The sequence below is a fragment of the Micromesistius poutassou genome (assembly GCF_964030765.1).
Source record: "Micromesistius poutassou genome assembly, chromosome: 3".
NCBI classification, from domain to species: Eukaryota; Metazoa; Chordata; class Actinopteri; order Gadiformes; family Gadidae; genus Micromesistius; species Micromesistius poutassou.
In genome coordinates, this window is record NC_140273.1 from 21,347,646 (window position 1) to 21,357,645 (window position 10,000).

Sequence of the window (10,000 nt, forward strand, 5' to 3'; positions counted from 1 at the left end):
CCTCCTTCTCTCCCATTACCTTTTGAATAATACTTGGTAAAAAGCTAAACTGGGGTTTTGATTGTGTTTTGTAGTTAGTGTCTCATGCAGCAGTCTCAATCTGTTTGTGTTTTTCCCTTCCCTTCTGCATGCGTCTGTGTTTTTTGTAATGACAGTAGCCGTCACCAGAGACGGGGTAATTGGTAACCAGAGACAATGTGCTCATTACCACTGTTCCTCATGAGGAGGACAGAGCCGCCGTAGAAAAGCCAGGCTTTTCTCTCGGAGCAACCATCACAACACAATACACCTTCCTTTTTCTAACACGTCCACTTGTCAGTTTGCACCCAGACTGCACTTCGTACATAATGAAATACTGTTGGTTTAATACCTGGTGGAATAATAACCGTCCAAACTGGTTGGCTCTGCAGAGACCCAACGGTGGGAAAATCTTGCGTGTGTGTTTTGAATGCATAAAATAACAAAATCAGCCGCCATTAAGCCCAAAGCACACGGATCACAAATGTATTCAGCGGTTCATATTTGAAGCATGACACAAAATAAATATAATCATACTGTTTTAACAGGGTAAAGCACACAGAGGGCACATTTAGTGGGGCTACATCTTTTCCCTCGCTTCAAATAGGACTCCAGTCTATTTTGGACGTGAAAAATGATAAAAAACTTTATTTTGCGTCTTTCCCGACAATGTTGAGTGACTTGGTCTTAGTGGTCTTGGTCTTGGTCTCAGTGTCCCGGTGCCATGGTGCCATGGTGCCGTAAGATGCAGAGCAGGGTCGGGCCGGCGGTCATGCAGACTTTAGGGGCTTCGCCGTCTTGTTGTCGCTGACTCTGCAGACTTTGCCCGAGCAAAGTTGGCCTAAGTGGCCATTTTATCTAGCGTCTCCCAGAGCTCTAGTCTTTCGCCCCACGAGACTTGTTACGCACTATCGGGGCGGAACCTTCTCACAGAGCGGGGCACCGGGAAGAGTGCTGGAGGAGGGGGAGATTTGAACAAATCCACCATTTAAATGTGTTGGGAATGGTTTGATCGTAGTTTGCAAGTAAAAAGTATAAAAAATATAACTGTTGAATGAATACAATCCTTGAGATGACATGTTTGATGATCGCTGAAACAGTAAATACAGTAAATAGACAGCAAATAGGTTTACATATATATATATATATATATATATATATATATATATATATATATATATCAGTGGCGGCTGCTGGTCTTTCAAAGAGGGGAAGCTAATTTATCAAATAAATTGTACATTTATTTATATGTAAATTCTGCTCTCTGTTCCTTTTCAAGGAAATGCTCTGTGACCCTGTCATATCAACTAGCTGTCTTTTCCAGTGACTTGACCAGTGTCCTCTCAATGGCCAGCAGAGCTAGGCTGCTTAAACGGCCTTGGCCCATTGTGTTACGGGTGTAGTTGAGCCGCTTTAAACGGGAGAAGCTCCTTTCTACACCTGTAGATGTAGCTCCTATTGTTGCCACTAATGAGAACAGTAAAGCTGAGGCATTGCACTGTCCAACTCCATGTCTTTAAGGAACACCAAGAAATCACACAGCTTTCCCCTGTCACCCTGCGAGTCCTGATCTGAATACAGGAATTGAAGTTCAGACCTCAGGCACCCTGAATCAAAGTGATGGCCAACTACCAAAACTATAATATTAAACTCAAACAAGGAAATGTGGGAATTCTGTTAAACTGACACAAGGAATTGTGTGTATAACTGCATGAAATGTACAATGAAAATTGTCTAGCAATTTTGCCAAGCACATATCAAGAAATAGGTTGCAGTTTGTCGTTCGACTCGCTTGCAAAATCCACGATGGGAGGACTAAAGAGAGCTCCAGCGACGTTTTATAGTTCAAAATCGCTGTCAACTCAGTCTTTCGCAGACCCTCCAATCATCACGCAGAAGCCCAGCGTCCAGGCCAGCCCACTCCTCCATTCACCCCCAGAGGCGTTCAGCCTGTGGAGGGGGGAACAGGGGTACCCTGGTACCACTTGTACCATTACGTCCACCATCACCAGTAAAACATGTTGTCAGTCAGGCACTTCTGACGGTCACAGTGTGGACTTCCTATTGCTCCTCCCATACAGAGGGAGGTTGGGGTGGGGGGCTCACACTATGACAGATGGCCGCGATGCCTTTTGTCTTTGACCTTGATATAACAGCACCGGGAGAGGGTCCTCGCCCACCTGGTTGTGGGGAAATGTTTAACTCTAAGACTCCCAAGCCAACACAGTTTTCCCTTGAAGCCCCCGAGGTGGAAGGAGGGGGGGGGGGGGGGTAAAGGCAAATTGGTTCAAGGTGGAAGTGTTGCTGATCCTGACCCTGTTCTTGTCTCTCTCTCTCTCTCTCTCTCTCGCTCTGGCTCTCTCTCTCTCTCTCTCTCGCTCTCTCTCTCGCTCTCTCTCTCTGTCTCGATCATAGCCCAACGCTCCTCCACCCACACATCCAAAGTGCTGCTGTTCATTAGAATAATTAGAGTTAGAATAAATGGCCCTTGATACATAACCATCTTCATTTTTAAAAAAAAATAAAAAAGCCAGCCTCCTAGCTACCGTGTTCACCTGTAGCAGATTCTCTTTTTTTCAACTACTACTTCAGTCACCTGAAACGTTGGCTGAGTGGCTGGCCTGCCGACCGCAGTGGCCCCGCCGCGACCTTCATACGTGTTTGTGTCCCGCCTTCACCGCCACTTAGGTGGGGAGCACCTAGCGTGAAATCTTCTTGTCTTTCCGTTTTCTTTACTCAATCAGTGGTGGATCAAAGCAGCACTGCGGTGATAAGTAGTATTTATTTGTATTTATTCCGGGTTGGCGTGAAGGGTCCATCACGTCCACATTCTGGAGGGAGTATGGATGCGGTTCACTGTGCATTGATACGTGTCCATCAGAGTACAGTATCGGCCAGTGTGCGTACAGACAGTCAGGCCAATCGCCTCCACACAGGCATTCAATTAAGGGCTAAAGCTCTCCTGCCAGCCGTCTAGGATGACCAGCAGATTAAATAATAGCACTATCAGAACCCTCTCTGGAGCAGATGGAGGCTCCACCTGATACCTGCTGGAGGCCACCGGCAGGAACGCCCCCCGACGCACAGCCAGCACTCACACAGGCACACACACACTCACACACACACACACACACACACACACACACACACACACACACAATCACACACATGCACACACACACACACACATGCACACACACACACACACACACACACACACACACACACACACACACACACACACACACACACACACACACACACACACACACACACACACACACACACACACACACAACAATCACACACACACACACACAAACAATCACACACATGCACACACACACACACACACACACACACACGCACACATTCACATGCACAGGCCGATGCTGACACAGACACACTAACACACATATACTCCTCCACACACATGCAGGGATGCTAATACACACTTACACTAGGGGTGTGAACGGGTACACGTGTACACGTGTAACCGGTTAGTAAATCATAACCGTTTAGGAAAAATCAGTAAACGAAAACCGAAAAAAAATGTTTTTTCAAAATCTTCAATCAAAATGAACACGTACTATTTATTTAGAGATTAATAAAGCTACAAATGTTCCACTTTGACAATGTTAATGCGCTAAGAAATGCACGTGATAAATGTTGGGTAACTGACCACCGTGCATTACGTCATGTAACACGTAAGTTTCACTCCCCCCCCCCCCCCCCCCCCCCTTTCCGCCATGTTGGAAGGTACGCCCCTCCGAGTGCAGCTGAGCTTTGCGTTATTGTTGACACGGTAGCTGCTAGCAGAGGAGGTTGTTGAAATTCTGTACTGTTTTAACAATGCCTGGAAATAACTGCTGCGTTAAAAACTGCTTCAATCCCTCACACGATCGTCGAGGAAACCATAAGAACAGTGGGTTACAGTTTGTCAGGTTCCCTAAATGGACAACGCAGTTGTCCCACACTACAAGATTTTTTAATCTTATGCGATTTTTGAGTCGGATGTACACCACACACATAAAGAGAATCTCAGCCCATTTGTTGCTCTCCGATCGTAAATACAAATACATGAGATTCGAACACAAGACGGAACACCACACACGGACAATCTTGTCCGATAATTGCACGCTGCAGGGCCGTGGAGGTAGAACTAGAGCAACTCGCGTCAACAGTGAAGATGGATCAGCGTCTTTTGACAGCAGTGGTTTCCGCGGGGCTTATGCTTACATAATATCAGAGAATATCCGCGTCAGTTCGGCCGCGGCGCAATTAATGAATAATGATCATAAACTGAATGGCTGTAAAAGTGTTCTGAGACACGGCTGCGAACCGGCAACTTAAAAAATAAAAAGTAGCGCCGGTTTGGGGACGGTTCCGTGCCGTGCCGTATCCAGTGGAATAGCCTACATTGACTATAATGGTTTCTAATGTCTTCTTGTGTTCTCTGCATTTTCACTAGGACCCTTTTCCTTCGCCTTATTCTTCTCCATTTATTTCTTTATTTCTTTATTTCTATCTTGTAATGTCTCCTGCGTCTCTATGTTGCGTATTTCCTCATCTGTCTCTATGCCGCTCTGACAACGTTGCCCCTGGCAACCGATAGCCGTGGATGCCATCATGGCGGACGGGCTCAAACCCCTCCCCTCTCCTCCCCAAAAATCACCACTTAAAAAAAAACAAAAAACGGTTAACCGTGTACACGGGGGGGTCGTGTAACCGTTTACAATTTTTTGTAACCGTTCACACCCCTAACTTACACACATGAAAACACACACACACACACACACACACACACACACACACACAAACACATCAATCCCATATTTATTTGAAGGTTCACTTGTGCAAAAGCTAAGAGCTACAAGCCTGAGCTTCAATACAACCATAAATGAATCCTTAACACCAGGCTATCATCAGCTGAAAGTAACTTTCTACGTTGATCAGATTAGCAGTAAGGCCAACAACAGGGGTAGTGTTACTAAAAGACAGCATGTGCACTCCCTCATAAACTCAAGAGAGTACCATGTTACCATACAGAGGGAGAGATGAAGGCTAAAATTAGAAACATAAATGTGCTATTATTTTTATTTAACCTTCATCCAACATGAACTTTGGTAGGGGTACCTTTTAAATGTTTACAAGATTGATTGTCTCTAAATTCAGTATTAACAGCCTAACCTTTGAACAGAAATTCTGTGCTCTTTTGAGTTTTGTTTTGGGCCTAAAAAATCCAAGGAAACATGCTGAAAATATTATCCCTTGGCTTTATTCAACTGTTGAATATTGGTTAAATATCTGTAAAATATCTAACCCTAACCCTAACACAAAAGGAATTTCACATTTTATTGTGAAATGTGCCCACATTTATTATGTGGGTTCGATAAATTTTAAGGTGTTCTGATATAACTTTGAATGCAATGCCATGAAATATAGCCAAAGTTATTCCTATTATTAAATTTCTAATTTCTAATCATTATACCTAGCAAGCCCTTTATACACAAGATGGTTGCCAGGGAAACCCAAAGGGCCAACTGTCTGCGTCACATTTGAATGTCCATGAATATGGAAGCAAATCACTGTCATAATGTTTTGAATTTGACATGTGTATATGGAAATGTAAACACCTTGAATTGAACTATTTGGATTTCAAATATGCTAATTCAAGTTGGGCCAGTCTCTATAGGACTGAACATCGTTCAGTTTTCTCGACAACGGTTCAGCCGACCAACTACACACTCGGCGGGCGTAATCGCTCGGAACCCGAGGTAGGGCAGGGTCGAGTCGGAAGTAGTTTGGGTGAGCGGTTCTCCTGAAGGCTGCGTGCAGCAACAGAGGAGGCCAAACAATAGACCGTTCCATGCAGGCACGTTTCCAACGGGCACTGCACTAGTTTGGCTGATTTAGAAAAGACTTAAAGATGCAGTGTGTAGAATGAAGTGGCATCCAGCGGAATGGACTTGGCGGGATGTTTAAGTAGGTGTACAATCTCATGGACATTTGAATCATTGTGCGTTTTGTTGCCTTAGAATGAGCCCTTTATATCTCCACATGGAGTGGGTCAGCGTCCACGGAACCCAGAATCTACAAACAAGGCCACATATGTTTTTTATCATAAGCGCTATCTTACTTGTAAGATTTGACCTAGCTTAACATACTAAATCACCAAACACAATTTGTAATTCTATCAAGGAACCTCAACATTTGACATTTGATTTTGCTCCTCTGTGCTGTCGATGAAGATGACATCATTGTTAAAGTACCTACTGGCACCTTAAAGTACAGGGCACTGTCTGCAATCTTGTCCCTCACTGTTGGAGGCCACTGAATCCTTCACACTGCACCTTTAACAAATGCTTTATTAATATTCTACGACAACAGATTTAAAGCTGGCTGGTTAAGTATGACCTCCCGGTCATTTCAGGATCTCCATTTGCTAACCCTAATCTAATTGTACCCACATTTGACTACCTAGATGTAGATATATGTTAATATCTATTCCCTAACATTGAATTCACCATTTTGGCGGTCTCAACGGCTCATTGAGTCAAGTTTCTTGGTTGAATAGTTACATTGAGTTGGGGCCATTGAATAGGTCAAAAACGATTTATTCCAGTTGGAACTGAATCAATCCGGCCAATCATCGGAAAGAGCTTGGTTGAAAATCTATTTGTCCACAGCTCTATAAAGTAATTTCCAGGCCATCTAATAATTATTAATTTGCAGTTACACACAACTTTGGCTCCCAATCTTTTCTAACATAAAGCAGAAAACAGCTAGAGACAGCTAGTGCTGGCTGTGTACCAGAAGTTTTTCATTCTAAAAAACCTTGGTTTGTTAAAAGTTCCCTGAATTTGAACTTCAAGGTGATTTCCTAGGATTATTTAATTCAAAGCTTCAGAAATCTATTGCACAATGAATCCGAAGCCTCTACAAAGTACCGTATTCAACACAAGAAAAAAAGGTTCCGATTGAACCAAAAATTGAAGGACGTTCAGTCATTCAGAGACTCCTCTGATTATAGGCAGAGTAGTGTAGCGGTGGTGCAGCCAGCATCACAGCACAGTGACCTCATGAACTGCAAAAAATGAACCCTGGCTTGTTTAGGCCCGTTGCAAGCGTAGTTGAAGACACGTTGGAGTCTGGCCACAGAGCCCTGAAGCCCCGCCCTGCTGAAGCCCCACCCTGCTAAAGCCCCGCCCTGCTAAAGCCCCGCCCTGCTAAAGCCCCGCCCTGCTAAAGCCCCACCCTGCTAAAGCCCCACCCCTGCTGCTACACAGAGCGCCGCACATTGTTTGTTTTAGTTAATTAATAGTCATGCGATTTACACATGACCTGTTTTAATTTAGATCTCTTGACACTTGACACTTGAGCTCAGCCTGCCATCACTGATGGCTATGTGTTTAACCACCTCTGCTGGTGTCTTCCAGATTCTTCCATAGGAGCCGATCCCTGTTAGCTAGCGACATGTCACTATGCAATGCTCATTATCAGCCTTCGAGTTCCCACAAAGAAGATGAGCGCTGCGAGGAGACCTCTCTTCTGCTTCGGCACGTCTGTCAATTTTCAGAACTGACACGCGTCGTCTTGTTTTCCCTCCACGTTTGTATTGGAGGAAATATACAAAAAAATAAACTGCAGGGTCTAAAGGCTGGTTTGTACAACAGGTAATTAAATTATGTCATGGTTCAATTTGCCGCACAATTTTGTTCTTTTTTTTTTTGGCCCGCTATGGTTTTCAATCTCTCCTCATCTCTCCTCCTCCCTGAGCACTAGGACTGGCTGTTATCCAACCTCAACTAGGAGAGCACACCAATCAACCCTCTCTCACACACACACACACACACACACACACACACACACACACACACACACACACACACACACACACACACACATGCACACACACACACACACACGCACACATGCACACACACACACACACACACACACACACACACACACACACACACACACCACTATGTGGTAGGAAAGTGTGCCGCTTCTGTGCCAAACTTCCCGAGGAGCTTTGGCAGTAATTAGCCACCTGTGTATACTAGGCTCATAGCTCTCCAGGCGTGCTATAAATATCCATACATTAAAGTGTCATTTACCTCCATATAGCGTAGCCTTCTGCACCAAGTACATTCATTACTTTGTTTAAACCCTGTGAGAAAAAAAAAACCTGGTAATTAAGTGATGTTTTGTTAATTTTCCCCCCACCCATAAAACAAAGGGGTTCCTCTAATTCCTCCTCATTTGATCTGTCTGGTCTGTGTGCATTCGCTAATCTCCGTTCTCCTCAACTGCTGTTGGGAAGCAATGAATCCAGCACCAACACGCCCATTACAGTGTGTTCTATCAGCGGGGCCAGTGATATGTAACGCAATACCTACGGCAACCATTTTAGACAATAGAAGAAGAGCTAATTAAAAGATAAAATCACCTTCTTGTACAATTATAAGAGTTCTGTCAGGTTAGTCTCCTAGAATCACTTCATCACAGGGGTGTGTGTGTGGGAGGAGCTGGGAGCGCCCGAAAGTGGTTGCTATACCATGTGTGCACTCAAGTTGGTGTGTGTGTGTGTGTGTGTGTGTGTGTGTGTGTGTGTGTGTGTGTGTGTGTGTGTGTGTGTGTGTGTGTGTGCATGTGTTGTCTTGGAGACAATCGTCTGCTAGCTATGTTCATAGCATTTTTAGTTTTCTTTGTGTTACCAATCAGTGTGTTTCGCAGCAAGCACAAGATGAGAAGTAAGAGAAAGCAAAGAGAACAGAAGTGTAAGGGGACACAGTCTGGGGGTGGGACAGATGGAGAGAATAGAGTGCCTCCTGTAAGTCTGTCATTGTCCACAAGACGGCAGTCACCATGGAGACGACACACAGACCTGTCTTCAACACTCTTCCACTTCTGCCTATTCATAACACTTGTCAATTACAATGACAGCACTGTTGGTGCACATGTGAGATATCCTTTTTTAATGACATTAATGACGCCTGAAGAGAAACACATGCACCTTTACCCGGTGAGTAAAACGAAAAGAAAAGGAAACATAGAAGTTGTTTGAATGAGCACACTGTCTTGAAAGTGAGGATAAAAAAAGTGAGATAACCGTAACGTATCACCGAGGGACGTAGCCACTACACACCTGCCAGATACCTTGTCAGCTTCTCACTGTTTTGTGTCGTCTGTACTTCCTCAAAGGCTATAACGTTGCCGCTTTATTCAGCTGCCCCGTCGGTGTAGTGTGAGTGTACGGTAAATAGACTCCACCTGTTCTGGGTGGAGGAATAGAGGACTGTGATGGAGGGAATGACATTACCTTGCAATTGATTTCATGGCCATTTGTTGATGCTTGATGCATAACCGTTATGAAAATAAGTCAATTAAGAATTGTTCCTGTCCCTCACTGGAAGATTTTTAACTATGCTACCTTCGATGCCAACATTGTGTCCTCTGTGGTAGAGTGTCATTACGCATGTTACACCAACACTCTGTTGTTGGTGTAATGTTGGATTACATCATTATAGCAATCAAAACAATTCTGTGGTTGAGTGCCCTCATTATGTCACCATGTAAAATAAGTAACAACACAAATATCTCAAATAAAGTTGTAAGAGTAAAGAAGGAAGTAGATCCAAATTAAAAAAGCTAATAAAAAATGTTGTCAGAATGTCAAAAGTATTCGAATACCCAAGTCCAACATTCCTAAATTGAATTACATTAAAATAAAATAAAAAGTACATTTACATCTTATTCTGGTGTAATTTCTTAAGAAGAAAGTCCAACTGAAGACTCTCCATTGTATTTTATATTTTACCACATGATTTATAAGCCATTCAAAGCGCCTTTATCCTCCCTCTTCTCTTATTTTCGATACCTATTTTTTTGCTGTCAAGGTTTCAGGATGAAGTGTTATTTTTTGATGGCGACGACAGTCTTGTGGACAATCGTTATGAAAGTAGAAGACAGTGAC

General features: G+C 43.8%; 1 protein-coding gene across 1 annotated transcript in view; it reads left to right on the forward strand.

Moving 5' to 3' along the window:
* The window catches only part of LOC311341147 (adhesion G protein-coupled receptor L3-like), a gene marked incomplete at its 3' end in the record, with an annotated part of 76,901 nt that overhangs the window by 25,005 nt on the left and 41,896 nt on the right, over positions 1–10,000 (forward strand). The window lies entirely within an intron of this gene.